This window comes from Moschus berezovskii, chromosome 12 (assembly GCF_049115385.1).
Source record: "Moschus berezovskii isolate FMDL1 chromosome 12, NW_MosBer_1.0, whole genome shotgun sequence".
Taxonomy (NCBI): Eukaryota; Metazoa; Chordata; class Mammalia; order Artiodactyla; family Moschidae; genus Moschus; species Moschus berezovskii.
In genome coordinates this window covers 80,118,784-80,132,031 of record NC_142471.1, presented here as the reverse complement: position 1 = coordinate 80,132,031, position 13,248 = coordinate 80,118,784, and positions in this window count along the sequence as shown.

Below are 13,248 nucleotides of genomic sequence, written 5' to 3'. Positions count from 1 at the left end.
AACATGTTATACCAATACTAGACAACTAATACACTGCCCTAGTCCCGACTGGCATGCCCCCAAAAGATAGAAAAGCAACCTGATGCTGGACAATTATAAACTATGTGTAGAGAAGTCTCAGTTATCTGGACTTTTGCTAAATATGTTCTGATGACAATTGAGTTTTTCTACAAAAGCTAAGGGTTTACTCATTTAAGACCTGAAACATCTTTTAATTTAAACATTTTGTAAGATGAACATTTTTAACTTTTAGGAAGTTTCATTTTTAACATTTTGAGTTAAACATTCAAGTTTAACATTTTAATCTTTGGGAAGATTAAGTCCTTTGTGAATCATACATTTGAGTCATATATATCATATATATTTTTTCATATATATATATATGAATTTATACATATATATATATTCCTTTCTATTTAAGCAGAATGCATTAAACTTTATTTAACATTTTGGTAATGTGTTGGGGGGATTTCTTACTTTGAACATAAACTATTATCCCATGTAATAGCATCAGCCTTGAGGATCACTCAGTATTGGAAAGCTACCATGTGTTGCAGATTTTCTGGAATGATTCCAATTTTAAAGATTCTATCCTACTTTCTTTATTCTTATCAGATTACATTTCCTGGTTTTCTGTTCAGGTACAGTCACTATAGCTGAAAGGCTACTTGTCTTTACGATAAGTGGCTCCAAACTACAATGCAATAGGGAATCACAAATCATGGGTTTGCCTTGCATGAATTAAAATGAAATAAAAATATTTTGCAGTTTCCTGTTTGCTACCCTTCCACCCTGATAAATAATTTTCTGCACAAATGCTGTCATTGGTAGTGCCATCCCTCGGGGTCTGTTGGCATGGCGAGAATAGGTAACTGAGGCCACAGGTGGTGAACCGGCAATGGTATCAACCTCTTGATCTGTGGCAAGGTTGGCGAAAACTTAGATTTCCTTAGGTCTCTCTCTTTTCTTTGACCTGGTGAAGCTACCATCTTCCTTTTGACTTATACGGCAAAACCTGCATCTCTCCTGAGGAGTTATTATACAAGAGGAGAACTGCCAAATCAGATAAACTAGCGTGATTGTGATCTCCTTCCTCAAAATAATACTTCCTTTCTGAAACCAGTCTCACAAAATCTAAACCAACACAGGCCTCCAAACTCTAACCACAGCCATCTTCAAAAGGCATGTGAGACGTTCCAGTTCTTAGCAGTCCGGCTACAGCTGAGAGAGTCATCACCTGCTTAAGTGACTGAGATAGGAGGCTCCCTTCCAGGGGGTGACGTGGCTGGAACAAGTTTCATAGACGAGGCCTCCCAGGTATTGGTCCTGAACCTCAGATGTTTGATTAACCAAGACGCCCCTATGGTTACTAATCGCTCCTAATACGAAGAGGTGTCAACAAGCCTGTGAGTATCCAGTTGGTCTCCTCCTGAGTTTACTCACCTTAGCCTAGACAGGGAGTGGGGAGTGGGGGCGTGCATGTTTCTATCGACGTGTGTGAGTCTGGCAGAGGGTGAGCTGTGTGGGATTGCGTACGTGGTCATGTGTGTATCGTGTGTGCGTGTATGTGTGTGTTCATGCGAATGGCCAAAGGGAAAGCGGAGAGATGGAGAAATGGAAGCACAGAAGGAACAGAGACCCACAGAGCGATGGGCTGGTGTAAACAGAGCCAGAGAGGCCGAGGGAGTGAAAGAAGCCAGGAGATGGGAATCAAGTGGCCGAGGGCCAAGGCAGAGAGCAAGAGGAGCGAGAGAAAAGGAGCCTCAGAGGCGCGAAGTCTGCATCCCCTCTGGCGTTAAGAAATGCCCTGTGGGGGCTTCTCATTCCCAATGCAGGGCCCCGGGTCCAGCTGATCGGGGACCTAGATCCCGCTCGCCGCGGTGAAGATCCAGGACCCCTGTGGGGCGACTAAGGCCCGGTGCAGCCAAACATACGAAAGTGCAAGTCGCTCAGTCATATCCGACTCTGTGCAACTGCATGGACTATACAGTCCACCGAATTTCTTCAGGTCAGAATACTGCAGTGCAGCCGGTCCCCTCTCCAGGGGATATTCCCAGGGGATCTTCTCAACCCAGGGATCGAACCCAGGTTTCCCTCCTTGCAAGCGGATTCTTTACCAGTTAAACCACCAAGGAAGCCCAGCCAAATATATAAATAAATAAAAATAAATATTTTTTAAAAAAGAAAAATGCCCTTTGGGGCATCACACAGACTCCCCGAAGAGTAGTGCCTTTCCCTTGTCACTTTCCTGTCTCCTCACCACACGGCTGCTGTCTTCCTGTCCCCTCCTCCTCCCCACACCCTCTCCCAAGCCGTGGCTCTCATTGCCCAGCGGCCCTGGCTCTGAGCCCCACCACCCTGGGAGACAGTGCTGCACAGTCATACCCAAAGCCTCACTGTGGAGCCTGTGGTTTTATTTTTTTTATTTCCTTAGCAACATCAAACAGAGTCACGCTCGTCCTCTGCTTGGGCAGGGCAAACAGTGGCTGCCCCAGCCAGGGTTTCACCCTCCCAGGACACACACAGGGGTGTGGGGCAGGTGGCCTTGGGGTTGTGGTGCTGAAGAGTCAGGGGCCTGAGAACGAGAACCACGAAAACCAAATCTGGTCTTTCATGTGGAGCCTTTGACCAAGGAGCGGGTTGACCTGGGAAGGGACACAGTCCCAGCAGGAGCCTGGTCAGGCCCGTGGGACAGGCCACATGTGTCGGGACACAGGAGGGACCCAGGCCCATCTCCCCTGCAGACCTCCGGAGATTTGGAAACACAGGTTTCCCTTTTAGGCCAGCATTTGCTTTTCTTTCTTTTTTTCCCCAAAGTGTAAAATTAGATGTGCTTTTTAAAAATTTTTACTGATGTATGGTTGGTTTACAATATTACATTACTTTTAGGTATACATTAGAGTGATTCAAAATTTTTATCATACTTTATACTCCATTTAAAGTTATTGTAAAATATTGACACTATTCCCTGTGCTGTGCAGTATATTCTTATAGCTTATTCATTTTATATACAGTAGTTTTGTCTCTTAGTTCCTTACCCCTGTCTTGCCCTTCCCCTCATCCTTCTTCCCACTGGTAACCACTAGACCTCTATACCTGTGAGTCTGTTTCTGTTTTATTATTAATATATTCACTGGTTTTTTTTTTTTAGATTCCACATATGTGATAACATACAGTAATTGTCTTTCTCTGACTTATTTCACAAAGCAAAATAACCTTTAGGTCCATCCATGTTGTTGCAAATGGTAACATTTAATTTTTTTCTTTTTTATGGCTGTGTAATAGTTCACTGGGCTTCCCTAGTGGCTCAATGGTAAAGAATCCTTCTGTCAATGCAGAAGACCCAGGTTTGATCCCTGGCTCGGGAGGATCCTCTGGAGAAGGAAATTGCAACCCAATCCAATTTTCTTGCCTGGGAAATCCCATAGACAGAGGAGCCTGGAGGGCTATAGTTCATAGGTTGCAAGAGTCAGACATGACTTCAGTTCAGTTCAGTTTAGTCACTCAGTCATGTCCGACTCTTTGCGACCCCATGAATCACAGCACGCCAGGCCTCTCTGTCCATCACCAACTCCCGGAGTTCACTCAAACTCATGTCCATCGAGTCGGTGATACCATCCAGCCATCTCATTCTCTGTCGTCCCCTTCTCCTCCCACCCCTAATCCCTCCCAGCATTAGAGTCTTTTCCAGTGAGTCAACTCTTCTCATGAGGTGGCCAAAGTATTGGAGTTTCAGCTTTAGCAACAGTCCTCCAAAAGAAAACCCAGGAAAGACATGACTTAGTGACTAAATAATTGTCCATTGTAGCTAGGGTTTTCTTTATGCACATCAAAAGGAGTTGCTGTGGATCCGTGGTTTCCAAATGGCCCTGGGAACTCCAGGGGTCTGTGGATGGGGGTAGGCCAGTAAGCCTGGAGTCAATGTCCCCTCTGCTCTGATCTGAGCCAACTCCTGTTCATGGTTTACTTTTGTTTGATGACTACAACGTGAAAGTGAGCCCCCTAAACTGGACGATGTCAGCATCCCTGACAGATCCTATACTTCATGACTCACCTTCCTACTCCAGAGGGTGGTTTAGGGGGCAGAAGGGAGGTTGAGGGGAGAAACTCACTGGGACTCTAGGATAGAGCTGGCAGTTAACTTTGGCAGAGGATAAGCCTTGTTTATTCATGCGATTAAGGGCTCTAGATTCTTCCTGGCCGGCCCTGAGCACTGCAAACTCAACCATAGAGGCTGATTTCTGGAAAGCAAGTCTCCTCTGTACACAGGCAGGAGGAGGTAGAAGGCTGCACCCCACCCTGAAGGACAGTTTCATCACTCTAGAATTTCCGAGCTGGGAATTTCTGAGTTGACACAGTGCCTAGCCATAAGGGACGTTTCTTCCTTGAAAGCAGTGCTATCTTGATGATTGCAAATAGTGCAAGAAACCAGGGAGAAACCCAGATAAGAGGACTCTTTGGGTCAGAAGAACAGATTCAAGCTCCCGGGATGGCAGTGACTGTGCCTCCCAGCCACTGGACTCAGCTGTGTCCTTCCATGCCTCACTGGGACCTTCTCTCTTCGTCAACGAGCAGATATTATCCCTCAGGGTGTGTCATTGGCATTTGTCATTTCTGGATTGTTAAGCTGCCCCTGCTCCCCCAGTGCCCACTGAACTAGCCAACTGCATTTTCTGGAAGGATCAGAAAGCAGACAATCGATGGAAAAACCAACCATCCTATGTTGAGTTCTCCTTGACTTCTCTTCTTTTTCTCTTGGATTTGGGAGCTTGGGGTGGGAGGGACCAGCCTACACGCCGAAGTGGGTTGGGGAAGCATTCACCACCAGACTGAAAAGTGACCAACTGCTCAAAAGCCAGGTGGATGAATCTGCCAAATCAGTGAAATGGCATCCTGTTCCATTTGGAGGGTACAGCAAACACAGATGTACGAAGCAGAGTGGTAATTACATCCACTGCAGAAGAAGATGCTAACTATTTAAATGCCTCTCTGGCGTCAATTCTTATCAGGGTATTTTGTGATGTTGGGTTTTACAAGCTGTAAAACTTGTGTATTGAATTATTTTTTTCCTCTCTTCTTAAAACAGTGCTGTGTCCACAGCAGGGGAAGGTGTGGGTAGGATGGATCGAGAGACTAGTATTGACATATTTATACTATCACGTATAAAATAGCTAGCTAGTGGGAAGCTGCTGTTTAACAGAGGGAGCCCAGCCAGGTGCTCTGTGATGACCCAGAGCAATGGGATGGGACAGGGGGAGGGAGGCTTAGGAAGGAGAGGATATATGTATATATAATTATGGCTGATTCTCATTGTTGTATGGCAGAAACCAACACAACATTATAAAGCAATTATCTTCCAACTAAAACATAAAACTTTTCCAAAAATTGCTGTGTCCATATTGCAGGTAATAGCTGGGAGAAGGAGGTGGCAACCCACTCCAGTATTCTTGCCTAGACAATCCCATGGACAGAGGAGCCTGGTGGGCTGCTGTCCATGGGGTTGCACAGAGTTGGACACAATTGAAGCGACTTAGCATGCATGCATTGGAGAAGGAAATGGCAACCCACTCTAGTATTCTTGCCTGGAGAATCCCAGGGACAGAGGAGCCTGGTGGGCCACCATCTATAGTTGGACACGACTGAAGCAACTTAGCAGCAGTAGCAGCAGGTAATAGCTACGTTCCCTCCATGTCAGTCATCAGTGGCCTTCACCCCCTCAGCCTCAGTTCTCACACTGGAAAGTTCTGTACCATGGTCATCTCTTAGCTAGAGGAATCACTTCATAACTGGACCATAGTTTACTCCTATTTCCAGGAGCAACCATCTCAGCTCTCCAGCCTGTAGGTGGTTTGCATACATGAGTCATGAAGGTATGGCATTCCTCCAAAAGAAGCAGCCATATCCTTTCACCTGACCAGGGCCCCAATCTCCAAGCTGCTTGCCCCCCAACACAGCAAGGGGCACAGGGCCAGCTCCCTTGCCTCCCAGGACAGCGTGACTGCCGTACAGAAATGCTCTGGTCGCAGCTTACCTTTATCAGACCCATCCTTGCTCTGCCCTCCTTCTTGCTCTCCCATGGAGGCTTTCCTGAGAGGCGCGCTCTCATAAATCACTTGCCTCAAACTCCTGTTTCAAGCTCTGTTTCTGGAACCTTAACTAAACCAGTAGCACTGCACCCTCGTAACCTATGTGTGCTAAGTCACTTCAGTTGTGTCCGACTCTTTGCAACTCCATGGACTATAGCCCGCAAGCCTCCTCTGTCCTTGGGATATCCCAGACAAGAATACTGGAGTGGGTTGCCATTTCCTCCTCCAGGGGATCTCCCCAACCCAGAGACTGAACTTGCATCTCTTGCATTTTAGCAGGAGGGTTCTTTACCACTGAGCCACCAGGGAAGCCCTAGATGCTTACATAATGGTCAACTATTTATTGACTTTGTGATCTCCCACATGTAAGAGAAATCTCAACAAACAAATAAAACCAATGTGAAGGACCTAAAGCCCCTCAGACTATGCTTCCAAATTCTCCTTCATGAGCCTGGTCCCATCCCCTACCCTCCCCTGTCCAAACTCTTCCCACCATGGCTCTGCCCACAGACTGGCTCTTCTGACCCTTCCCTCCTTTCAGATACCCCTTTACCTTCTAGGATGTTAACTTCTGCCCATTGCCAAAGCTGAGCTCTTTCTTTGTCACCTGTTCTTTGCTCTGATTCACTACTTGATCAGCATAAAGCCCAGAGGTTGATTTTGGGATATTTACAGAATTCTTCTTGGCCAGGCCAGTGGGGGCAGGGATGAGGTACAAACAGAAGCCACGGGGAAGGAATAGTGAACCCACTTTCTAAGGAACAGTAAATATACTTCCTATTCACTGCCCCTTACAAAGTACTTTTGTCCTGTCCAATTAGAGTTTTTATCCTTCTCAGACTTTATGTGTTTGGATCCTTGTTCATATTCTCATGAAACAGTGAAATGAAATTCAGTTCATCAAGTTCAACAGACCTAATTGGAATCTACTATGTCACAGATGCCATTCAAAGGATCAAACATATCATCAGCCCTCAAGATGCTTATGGTCTGGGCAGGACACAGATGGCAAATGGAGGATTCTTCTCAAGTCACTCAGGCTCCATAGAAGCTCTCACTTAAGCAGAAAGGGGGCTCCAGAATATATTTAGACATTACTTTTAGAAAAGGCAGAGGCACCAGAGATCAAATTGCCAACATCTGCTGGATCATGGAGAAAGCAAGAGAGTTCCAGAAAAACACCTATTTCTGCTTCATTGACTATGCCAAAGCTTTTGACTGTGTGGATCACAATAAACTGTGGAACATTCTGAAAGAGATGGGAATACCGGACCACCTGACCTGCCTCTTGAGAAACCTGTATGCAGGTCAGGAAGCTACAGTTAAAACTGGACATGGAACAACAGACTGGTTCCAAATAGGAAAAGGAGTACGTCAAGGTTGTATATTGTCACCCTGCTTATTTAACTTATATGCAGAGTACATCATGAGGAATGCTGGGCTGGAAGAATCACAAGCTGGAATCAAGATTGCTGGGAGAAATATCAACAACCTCAGATATGCAGATGATACCACCCTTATGGCAGAAAGTGAAGAGAAACTCAAAAGCCTCTTGATGAAGGTGAAAGAGGAGAGTGAAAAGGTTGGCTTGAAGCTCAACATTCAGAAAACAAAGATCGTGGCATCTGGTCCCATCACTTCATGGGAAATGGATGGGGAAACAGTGGAAACAGTGTCAGACTTTATTTTTTTGGGCTCCAAAATCACTGTGGATGCTGACTGCAGCCATGAAATTAAAAGACGCTTACTCCTTGGAAGGAAAGTTATGACCAACCTAGATAGCATATTAAAAAGCAGGGACATTACTTTGCCAACAAAGGTCCGTCTAGTCAAGGCTATGGTTTTTCCTGTGGTCATGTATGGATGTGAGAGTTGGACTGTGAAGAAAGCTGATCGCCGAAGAATTGATGCTTTTGAACTGTGGTGTTGGAGAAGACTCTTGAGAGTCCCTTGGACTGCAAGGAGATCCAACCAGTCCATTCTAAATGAGATCAATCCTGGGTGTTCATTGGAAGGACTGATGCTCAAGCTGAAACTCCAATACTTTGGCCACCTCATGCAACAAGTTGACTCACTGGAAAAGACTCTGATGCCGGGAAGGATTGGGGGCGGGAGGAGAAGGGGACGACAGAGAATGAGATGGCTGGATGGTATCACCGACTCGATGGACATGAGTCTGAGTGAACTCCGGGAGTTGGTGATGGACAGGGAGGACTGGCATGCTGTGATTCATGGGGTCGCAAAGAGTCGGACACGACTGAGCGACTGAACTGAACTGAACTGAACTTGTGCCCTAGTTTTGATGACCAGTATTTCTCTAGGAGGAGAGTCACTCTTAACATCGGGGCATCATGTAAGGATGCCCCATGCACTTCAGAACATTTAGCAACCCTGATCGAGGTGCTAAAATGCTAGGAGAATTTTCCAACCCATTGTTTCAACAGTCCTCAGAAAGGTGTTCATGCATTTCCATGAGCTTCCGGAGGGAACAGTGTTGCCTGATTGAGAACCACTGGGCCCAAGTGTGGATATAGAGCCCTTCCCATACACAGCTTTCCAAAAGACATGACCCTGGGAACTGACCAAGGCAGAACAAAAGTGAGAAAGAGGGAATCCGATGCACTGGAATGAAAACTCCAGGGATTGGCTGTGAATCCCCCAGGTCCCTCAACCAAGCCTAAGCCTGTGGGATTTCCAGAGGAGCCCTTGAGAACTTTGACAATGGTTTGATGCAGTTGGGACCCAGGGACTGGCCTGTGACTCCCTGAGCTAGAGTCTAAGTTCTGCCAGAAATCTGAAGGCCAGAAAGGACTAAGAGTGTCAGAGGTGGTTGAGTGGGACCCCTGGCTCCCCAGAGTGCTCTATGCAAAGTTGCTTCAGAGAAACACAATCAGCTTGCTTATTAGGCAGCAGATTATTTTGGCAATGGCACAGGTTTTAGAATTGCGCCCACCCTCCAACCAATTCAGACAATTAGACCATATCAGTCCTCATTTAGATGAACAGCGCAAAGTTCTGTAATTAACATATTGTCGTCAACTGGACCGCCTGCCTGGACTGAAAAATGCAATGTGTAATTTTTTGTGACTGGCTTTCATTGAATGGGATGGGGAGAAAAAAAGTAAATTAGCCATAAATTTAGAGAGATGGCACATGGTGAAACTTTATGGAAACTGCAACATTAGCAGTCAGAGAAAAGGTCAGTTCCTAGGAACACACTAGAGGAAAATTTTACTTTCTGTGAAGCTCCACCAAATTCTATGAGCATAAAAAATGCTACTTTGAGCCTCAGATGTTTAAGGACAGGTACTCCCAATTTTTCTAAGAGAGAAAGAAATGATATGAAGCCTCTGATATCCTCAGGGCTCAAAAAGGCTTCACCAGTCCTAGGCTCTTGCCTAGGAGGTAATGGAAACCCATCAGAGCTGTCTGTGGTTCATGGACATGACTTGCCAGGTGTCTTGATGGCAAGAATGCTGGGAGGTTTGTTGCTTTATTTTCAGCGTCTGGCCAGTGCTCCAGCTGCTATAACAAAAGACCACAGACTGGGTGGCTTGAGCAACACACACTTTTTTCTCTCAGTTCTGGAAGCTGGGAAGCCAAAGATCAAGGTGCCAGCAGACTCAGTTCTTAGTGAGGGCCCACTTCCTGACTGGCAGACTGCCCATTTCTTGATGTGTCTTGATGTGTGGTGGAGAGAGGAAGCTCTAATATCTCTTTCTATTCTTCTTCTATTTTTCTTGGCAGTGCCACACAGCTTGTGGGATCTTAACTCCCTGACGAGGAATCAAACCTGGGCCACCTGCAATGAAATGTGGAGTTCTTACCACTGGACCACCAGGATTATAAGAGCACTGATCCGTCTTGGGGACTGTACTCTCAGGATCTCATCTAAACTTATTTTCCTCCCAAAGGAATATTGACCGAAATAAGGCACTCAATGTGAGACGTGTCAGTTTCTGTTTTAGTTGGGGACTTACTGAGGACTATAGCCTGGGAGACAGTCTCTCAGGTGGCTCTGAGGAACTTCTCCAAAGAGGTGGAGTAGGGGAGAGGTCAGCATATATGTGATTTTGGAGAAGGGAGATGCTCAATCAGGCACACATCTCAGTAGATGCTGCTGCTAGTCATAAGAAACCAACATCTTAGTTCATGGCTTTTGTGCTTTTTTATGTATGGGAAGAAGCAAGAACTGGAGTTCACAAATTTTCTCCTGAAAATAGCTAACTCCTTGAATACTGGTTTTGCCAGTTTTCCCAGAGCACAGAGTGCTTCATTCCTGATCTCCACCCTGAATTCCTTTTAGGATGTGTTGAAGGTCAGTGACTGCAGTAGCTAACGACTTAATTCTTGAAGAACCAGATGGCAGGGGACATTCTTTTGTTGGCAGGACCCACCTCCAAATACCATCACATAGGAGGTTAGGATTTCCACATAGGACTTTCAGGGGGAATATAAACATTCATTCCATAATGTGCCTGTGTGTTAAGTCGCTTCAGTTGTACCTGACTCTTTGTGACCCTGTGGACTATAGCCTGCCAGACTCCTCTGTCCATGGGATTGTTCAGGCAAGAATACTGGAGTGGGTTGCTCCTCCTCCAGGGGATCTTCCCAACCCAGAAATCGAACCCGCATCTCTTGTCTCCTGCATTGGCAGGTGGGTTCTTTACCACTAGCACCACCTGGGAAGCCCTCATTCCACAACACATGGTGACCATCTTGGGGGACAGTAAAAGACCCTCTGTTGGATGCTGTCTGTACTTCAGTTCTGCCAACACTCAGTTGAGAATGCAGTTGTACCTCTGTGTCTGTGAGTTCTGCATCCACGGGTTCTGCATCTGTGGAGTCAACCAACCTTGGATCAAAAACACTCAGAAAAATGGGAACTTCCCTGGCAAGCCATTGGTTAAGACTCTGAGCTCCAACTGCAGGATGCATGGGTTTAATCCCTGGTTGCAGAACTGAGATCCCACAGGCTGCTAGGTGTGGCAAAAAAAAAAAAAAAAAAATTCCAGAAAGTTCAAAAAGCAAAACTTGAATTTGCTAAGCAGCAGCAAATTTGGGCTTCCCTGGTAGTTCAGCTGGTAAAGAATCTGCCTGCGATGCAGGAGACACCGGTTTGATTCCTGGGTCTGGAAGTTCCCCTGGGCATGGCAACCCACTCCAGTATTCTTGCCTGGAGAATGCCCATGGACAGAGGAGCCTAGCAGGCTACAGTTTATGGGGTGACAAACAGGTGGACACACAAACAGTTGGACTAAGCACAGCGCAACTATTTCCATTGTATTTCCATTTCCACTGTATTTGCACCTATTTACAGAACACTTACATTGTTAGTTATTCTAAGTAACTTAGAGATGATTTTAAATGTGCAGAAGAATGTATGGAAGTTATACGCAAATACCACACCATTTAACATAAGGGACTTTAGCATCCTTGGATTTGGTATCTGAGGAGGATGGGGAGAGAGGCAAAGATACTGGAACCGATCTGAGGTGGATATGGAGGACTTGAATAGATGGATAAGACCCAGGCTGCTTCCTTTTGCACATGCCAGGCTTTCCGGAGACAAAGTGGAGAGAAGAAAAAAGCCTGAGCAGTGGCATGATCAATGAGCGCTTTCAAGTATTATTTGTTAGGATAAGTGTGTCTCTATGTGTGTCTTGTTCTAAAAACAATTTAAGGTGGCTTGCAAAGATAAAGAAAAGAAAAAATAGAAGTCACTGAGAGAGGCAAGGTAAAAGACCACAAGGGTAGGGATGAAATAAATGGCTGAACCTTAAAATAGAAGACCACGAAATCTGTGTTGTCTCAGGAGGGGAAACTGCCCTGTTCTCTGGAAAGCCAGCGGCATTCTCTTCCATCTCTCTTTTAAATTAAGAGTTAAATACTGTTAGTCTCAATTTAGGGGACTGCATTTTGATGAGCTTCTTCTGTTTTGGTTTTTGTTTGGTTCCCTGACCTTAAATCTCCATTTCAATAAGAAAAGCAGTCTCCATCACAGCCAGTTGACAGTTTTCTTGTAAGTGCCTTCCTCTAGGGATCTCTTGGTGGGGAACTTGGCAACTCGAGAGGGTAGCAGAGGAAGTCAAAGGTTAAGGAGAAATCAGACAGCCTGCACAATACAAGAACTCATAAAACAAAATTCTGGAAGGAATATCCATTTTACCTCTAGCACTTAGAGGGCTCAGAATTTAATTATTTTCTAATAATAATAGTACTAGGTAAGCATCCTCCACTAGAAATAAAATCTTCATAAATAAAACAGGATTATCTAGATGATTGACTTGACTTTCTGCTTTGGCTGTGCAGGCACAATGAAACAGAGTCATGTTTGTTCAATTCTGTGATATTTTTATTTAATGGAACAAAGGCTATCTTTTCTTTTAACCCCAAGACTTGTTTGCCAAGATTATCTCTCTTTAAATGCTGCGTATTAACAAGCAACACCTCTGAAGTCTTATGTGGAATAGTCATTTTTAGAATTAAAAAAAAAAAAAAAAGAAGGAAGTTACACAAGTTTATTTTATTAATATTTGTCTAATGATTCTCTGGTAACTCAGACGGTAAAGAATCCGCCTGCGATGTGGGAAACCCAGGTTTGACCCCTAGGTTGGGAAGATTCCCCTGGAGGAGGGCGTGGCAACCCACTTTAATGTTCTTGCCTGCGACAGAGGAGCCTGGCAGGCTGTAGTCCATGGGGTCGCAGAGTTGGACAGGACTGAGTGACTAAGCACAGGGCAGCAGTGATCCTCTGATATCTACAGTTACATCTAATTTCTTAGCCAAGGATGAAAGGATTTACTGCATTCTTACTCTTCTAATGTGGTTCCTCACTTTTCCTCCAAAAACATTCCCAAATAGACCTTTGGCTTCACTGAAGTCTCTGACTGGTGTCTCCAATTCAGATCCTGACACGTCTCTGGCAGGTGGGGAGGAGGAGTGTTGGCAGGAAGTACCAGAGAATTAAGTCCAATCCCTGCTCCTCCAATGGGACCAGTTAGGACCACCTGGGAGATTTTAGGTTCATGGAATCACTTGGGATCCGGATTGTCATGGGCAGAACTGTGTCCCCCCAAATTCACATGAAGCCCTAAGCCCCAGGACCTCAGAAAGTACCTGTGTTTGTAAACGAAGTCTTCAAAGAGATGGAAGATTAGGT